Below are 7,367 nucleotides of genomic sequence, written 5' to 3' on the forward strand. Positions count from 1 at the left end.
ATTATTGCAAAACAAAGAAGTCTTGCTAAATAATTTAATTCGTTGGTCTTTAAAATCGGAAGATGAGAGAAAAAGATTTAAACACAATTTAATGTATGCACTTCCACATATTGACGTTTGCCTGACTCTTATTTCAGAAGATAAGTTTTTCCAAGTAGAGCGGATGATGAATTTCTGCTTAGAAAATACTGAAATACAGATTTTTAAAGAAAGATTAGCTAATGATGATGCTTTTTATTCTTTAATTTTAAATCATGAATGGGCAGTATTGAATAGATATGTAGCCTGGTGCTTTGAATCAGAAGAGAAGATAGTTAAATTTAAAAAGAAATATTTTTCTGGTGACGGAGTTGATTTATATTTTCATTTTGTCTTTCGAGAACATTTGTATGAAGTCCAGAAATTTTATCAGTGGTTTGATTTGTCACCCGAGGAAATAGAAAAACTTAAAAAAGATACCGTTTTTTCCTTTCAATCAGTTGATTATATTCTAGGGCTATTATATAGCATGGAACCTTTACCAGTTGTTCTTTTGCTCTGGTCTTTGCAAGATAAAAAAGTGATTCAGGATTTTAAAAAAACGCTCCAGAGTTATCTTACGGATGATTCAAACGAGACCAAGATGGCAGAATACAAGCTGCACGGTCTTGTAGAGCTTCTGCTTTCATTAAAAGGAATGAATTCAAAAGTCAGCGACATTTCTGGACAATGAATTGAACCTCAGTACAATATTTTCAATGAAGCATCACGTTAACCAAAACCAACAAAATACAATTTACATTGTCTAATAGAGGTTTTGATTACATTAAAGTGGACGAATTCAAAACTTTTCGGTATCCCAAAACAATTAGACCTCTGAAAGATGTTTTAAATGCCGATTCTAATTAGACAAAAGTCGCGAAATACAAATTGCGCTGTCTAATAGAGCTTTTAGTTGCTTTAAACGGAATAAGACCAAAAGTTTCCGATCTCAGAATACGCAATTCTATTTCTTTAAGAGGTTTTTAAATCGAAAAATTGGGTGGAAAACTTTTTCGTTTCTTCCTGCTCCTTAAAACAGAAATCATTATAATCATTGTACTGAGCTATGTACGTTTGAAGCCGTGAGTAAAAGTGTAATACTTTTTGTTTTACTCGTCTAACATAAAGATGTTAGTAAAACAAGAAATATTAAATATTTGAGGATTTAATTTTTATTTCAGTATATTGAAAAACTCGACTAAATTTTAAGCAAGAATGCATGAATGTTTTAAACATAAGTGTACACAATTATTTTAATTAGGTGCAAAATTCTTTTTAGAAGTTTGGTTTTCTAACTTCGTGTACTGTTTGCTGAAAAGAACATTTTTGTGAGAATAAATTTTAATCTAGATAAAGAAATTCTATCCGATTGATTATAATCGATAGAAAATATAAGAGATGAAATATGTTAACATGAAAATGACTTTTCCTGTTAATCATTGAAATTTGAATCCAAAATTATATTCCAATTTTTTTTCATGTTTTTATAATGCTTTTAATAGAGGAAAAATGAAAATTTCTCTTTGTTGATTTTAATGAAACATAAACGTGTTACTATGCAATGTTATTAAAAATTTGCTGTTGATCTTAATGTGAAAGAAAGTAAATAAATTTTAAGGAATGCCCATTTTTTTTGTCAATCATTCTACTAGTAATAATAATTGTACAATTCATTCATTGAATCATTCTACTTGTACTACTGCTATTCGTTTAGAAGATGGCTGGAATATATTTTGATTAAAAATATAACAGAATGTTTTAATTTTATTTTGTTATGATAGTTTGCTTTGTAGTTATACTTATCTAGAAATGATTGTTTTTTTGGGCTGTAATTGAAATTCCAAAGCCATAATACAATTAATATTTCTCGTATTTATCAGCTTCAAAGTGTTACTTAATTGCACTAAGATAAAATATAAAAAAATTATACTACATCGAATATCTTTTATGTTATAGATGTTATATCTTTATGTAACATCTTTTATGCAAGATCGTCTCCAAGAAATTAATCTAATCGTACCGAGAGAAGTAATGAGACAATGGACGTCTTAAAGCCTGAATATTAACCCTTTACATTCGGAAAAGTAATTAGATAGCACGATTATTCACTTCATACGAGGTCATGTTTATCGTTTGTTTATCGAAAGACACCATCCGAGTGCAAAAGGTGAAAAGATGTCGCACATTAAGTTTAAAATCATTAATAGTTGTTCCATTTGGTAACTTTTTCATTAAAAAAACTGATAAAATAATACTGTTAGTCGTGCATATTTGAAGGCTTTCATTAAAGTTTAAAAAATATATGCATTTAACTAATAAACTTTTTATAGTTTCATTTTTTTGTTGTTTATTTTTGATTATTTTCTCGTACGGTAACATAAAAATAATACCTAAACTAATCCGCATCATTTCAAAGATTCTTTTTACAATTTCATTTAAATAGATTATATTATGATATTTATAGTGTTGAATTATTTTGTGCTATTTATTTATAGTTTTGGATTATCATTTTTAAATTATCAAATTATACTATTTATAGTGTTGAATTAAATTGTAATATTTCAACTTCTTTATGAGGAACGAGTTTTTTTTATAGGATAATACGATGCAAGTTTTAAATTACTTTCTCGTACGCAAGAGAGCAAATATAGAAAGAAACGTTCTTATCACTTTCGTTGCTTCGTTTCGTTTGGAATTATATATTCTATCTGCATTCTAATAAGTGATAACTCTAAAATAGTTTATGCTAAAAGAATGAAATTTGATATGTGATCTTAATAATGAAATTTGTAGGTTTTTATAAGATTTTAAACAAAACAAATAAGATATATATGATAACAAACAAACAAAGGATGTCTGTCCGAGTGCGCTGACTAGAAAAATCCAAATGCTAGATGGATCAAATTTGTTACACAATTTTATCATTTTAAGTGAAGGGTTGTATAGGTTTAAAACAAATCCGTTAAAGAGTTGATTGTCTGTCTATCTGTCTGTACATTTGAATGCAAATAAACAGGATAATTTAAAGTCATAAGGACTTAGTGAAATGATATTTAATATAGATCTTGGCACTAAGTGTATAGTACCAAGATTGAATATATTGTCCCATATTAGTGGTACTAAGTATATTGTTCCAAGATCGTGTGTATTGTCTCATATTAGTGGTACTAAGTGTTTTGTACATTATTTTACTTCAGAAATAGTATACTAGTTCTGTGTCAAATCTTAGTTTTAATTGGCCACCAAAAAGGCATCTAAGATGCATACTATCTTTTCATTGCTAGCATAAGTAAAAAAATGCTCATGTGCGGGATTCTGGATATGAAAATCTGAGCACTTCACGATCTTGCTCCAGGTCTATAATTTTTATATCGGAGGAAAGAGGAAGCATCTTTATTAGGGTGTAGGCGAGAAAATTTGGCGGAGACCAGTGCTGCTTGTTTTGCTACATCATTTTTCTATTACATTGCCATCAATTCAATAAAGGAAAAGAAATTGAATTTATATTTTCTGATTTTTTTTAATCCAATAGATATCGATTTTTTAAAATCTAGAATAATATTACTATAAAATATTTTCATGCAAATTCAGTAAATGTGAATTGGAAGAAGTTAACAGTTTACGTTGTGCTGTATTATATTAAATAACAAAACACTCTTATAAAGTTAAATTATTTTATCTAAGTTTTATTTTAAATTATACTATTAATATAGGCTTAAACTTTATTTTTCATAATATTGAATTATATTGCAATATGTATTAACTATTCGCGCACATTTGAAAATTTTGAATCAAGATAGCAATTAAAAATAAACCAAATTAGAAAAAATGAATTAATCCATCTTCTAATATTTTGTTTGTTTGTATGAGTCGCGAACAGTTTTCTTTTGGGAGAAACAGTGAATCAAAAGTGGAAAAACACCATATGATCCGTTTGAAACGAAAAATCAAGTTAATCTCTTTATGGATTAGCTTGTTATTGTGTTTTATTCTATGCAAGTAATTAAGAAAAGCTATAAGTATAATACTTACTTTAAACTCTAAGCTTCGAGATTAAAAGGAGAGGAATTTGAGACCCTAAGGAAGATTTATTGTTATATACATATAAGTCTTGTTTCTATAAATCCTTCGGGATCAGACATCATCCTTCTGGTGTTGAGTGCAAGTTCACCAGAATTCATTTGTCATTGTTAATTTTCATACAAAATTATGAGTTCATCCCCAAATAGTCCTAGAATAATTTCCAGTATAATGCTAAATTAATAGATCGATCCTGAAAAAACAATAAAGTATTATTCATTTGCTACCAACAAAGCTGTATTTTAAAAGCCATTTGCGGTATGAAAATTCACCAATACTCACTTATTATTGCTAATTGTCATATAGAATTATGAGGTTAGTCCCCAAATAATCCTAGAATGGTTTTCAAATATATTTCTAATCTAAAGATAGAATCTAAACAACAATAAAGTATTATTCGTTTGAAATTCAACAATGCTCATGTGTCATCATAGATAATTGTCATACAGAATTTTGATTTTCCCTCTAAATAGTCCTGGAGTAGTTTCAAAAATGATGCTAATAAAAAAAAATGAAATCTAAGTAAGTATTATTCATTTATTATAGTCGAAGTTTTCTTTTTAACTCCATTTTCGGTGCGGAAATTCAATAATGCTCACTTATCATCATTTTTAACTATCGTATTTCGTATAGGATTGGGAGGTTTATCCCCAAATAGCCCTAGAATTGTTCTAAGCATGATGCTAATCTAAAAAAAAAAAAAAAAAATGAATTTTAATAACAGTAAAGTATTATTCAATTGTTATAAATGAAATTTTCCTTTCAACGCAATTGACGGTGTGGAAGTTCACCACAATAACTTTTCGCCATTTTTAGTTTTATAAAATTGAGAGGTGCGTAACGAAAAGTCCTGGAGGAACTTCCAAACATGATGCTATTTTAAAAAATCGGATCTGAGTAGCATTAAAGTATTTGTCATTTGTTATAAGCAACGTTTTTCATTTAACACAATTGACGATGTGGTTTACCATATTCACTTTTCGTCATTTTTAATTGCGCAGAATTGTGAGGATCGTAACGAAAAAGCGACAGAGTAACTGCCAAACATGATACTAATCTTTTAAATTAAATTTGAATAACGACAAAGTATTATTTCTTTGTTACAAGCAAAGTTATCGATATAATCTCTTTTAAAATAATCCTCGTTATATTAATCAAAAGGAGGGGAAAAGAGATAACGATTATGGAAGATGGTAATTTGTGTATGCCATTTCTATTTGATTTTTGATTAGATGGCCTATCGTAAGAGATTTCCATTCCATTTTAAAAATTATTGTATCGGTTAGGAGGTAAATACGTTTTGGAAAAGCAGAGGAAAAGTTTCTCGTTTCAATCCTCTATGGATTGCACGTTTACTTTAGAAAGAAAAGCTAATTAAAGTATTTTTAAATTTTAAGCATACTTCTGTCTGCAATTTGATATATGATATTATTCAAGATCTTAATTCTAAGAGGGGTTTAATCTTTCGATTTTCTTTTCTTACAAGATAATGTTTTAACTTTTAGATTACTTTTGAATCTGTAGATTACTTTACAAGCCTAATTTTCTTTACTTATTTGAGAACTTCATCGATCCGATTTCACATCCGATCAAATCCTGAAAAGTCAGTCGTACTATTCTTTAACAACCACAAAACGTACATGATTACTCCTACTATTGACAGACCAAAAGAATGATGTGATTATGATGAATGAATGATGTCTCATTATTTCGCACTTTATCATAGCATCAATCATTGAACGTGGTCAAACAGACATTAAATTTAGAACTCCAAATAATATCAGTGAAAGATTGAGATCATTGCAAGATTTGTTCGTTTTAAAGAGACAGTGGATGTAGTCGGTATTTTTCGAATTATACTTTTAGTGTAATGAATTTTTTAACCGAATTATTAAAACAAAACACGTCAAAGATCTGTAAAAACTCTTTAAAAGGAAATATATTATTTTTACAAATTTAAAAATGTATATTTTTAAAAATTTCAAAATATCTCAGGCAACTTAATTTTTTAAATATTTTATTTTATCTCTTCCTTATTATCCTATATAAATTTATTTGGAACTAATCTTGGTATGATTTTGTATTTCAATGGAAAACTAATTTTTTCGAAATATCTTTATGGGCATGCAACGCGCACTGAAAAAAATGTGCACTTTTCTGAATAAAATTGACTTTTAAATATCGGATCATAAAATGCATGACCAGTTTACTTTTTGAGCTGTTTAACTGAAATCTTCATTATCACTTTTATCTAATTTCATCAAAAATTAAGACACCTGGAGCATTTTAAATATATTTAAATCTAATTAGAGCATTGGATTGGAAGAAAGTCATTAAAATGTATTTGTTTCTCTAAGCCCTTCAGATATTTATTTTACTGAATAATACATTTTATAATGCTATTTTAGTTAAATATAGGTGCATATTTTGGTGATAAAACAATAAAAAAGATTTCAATATTTTGGTTTTTTACCTTTTTCCAGTCACATAAAGTTTATAATTTTAATCGTAAATATTTCTGCCAATTTCACAGATAACTAACTAAATGTAACTAACTACATAAGTCTTCTTGTTTTTTTTTTTGTTTTTTTTAATCATAGTACAGCGTATATTTTTCTAACTGGACATTTTAGGCTATAAACCTTATTTAAAAAATTTTTTTTGTAAATTTCTTATTTTTCTGATAGACAAGCAGTAAGCAGCCCCAATAAATTCAGCATAGTCATTTTACTAAAGGATACCTTATTTCCCTCGCTTATGAGACACCATTTTGAATTTAAAAGGCTTAAAAGGATTTCATCTGTCACCCTTAAAGTCACCATGTATATTTAATAGCAGAAAATAGCCTAAATGAAGTATATTTTATACAGTTTGAGTCAATAAATATTTTGATGAATTACGAACTTTAAATTTTTATAAAGACTCCCGATCTTATGAATCATATTTAGCAAAATTTTCTCGGGATACTATTATTTTAAATAAAAAAAAAGGCAACTGTTTTGAGACTAAAATTGAAGGAGTTAGGAAAATTTGAATATTACTATTTTATCAAAACGCGCTATTTTAAATAATTTCATTGATCGTCTTGAAGAAGACATTGCAATGTCCGAAAACTAATCGGCCGAAAATAATCAAATTGTTAATAAAATATTGATATTCAAAGCTTCATAATTCAATCAAGTTTGATCGCAGAAGATTGAAACGTTTTTTAAATTTAAATTTTGGAGTTTAAAAATTATTTTACTGCATGTGAATCCATAGGACCA

Source organism: Argiope bruennichi, chromosome 10 (assembly GCF_947563725.1).
Source record: "Argiope bruennichi chromosome 10, qqArgBrue1.1, whole genome shotgun sequence".
In the NCBI taxonomy this organism is placed as follows: Eukaryota; Metazoa; Arthropoda; class Arachnida; order Araneae; family Araneidae; genus Argiope; species Argiope bruennichi.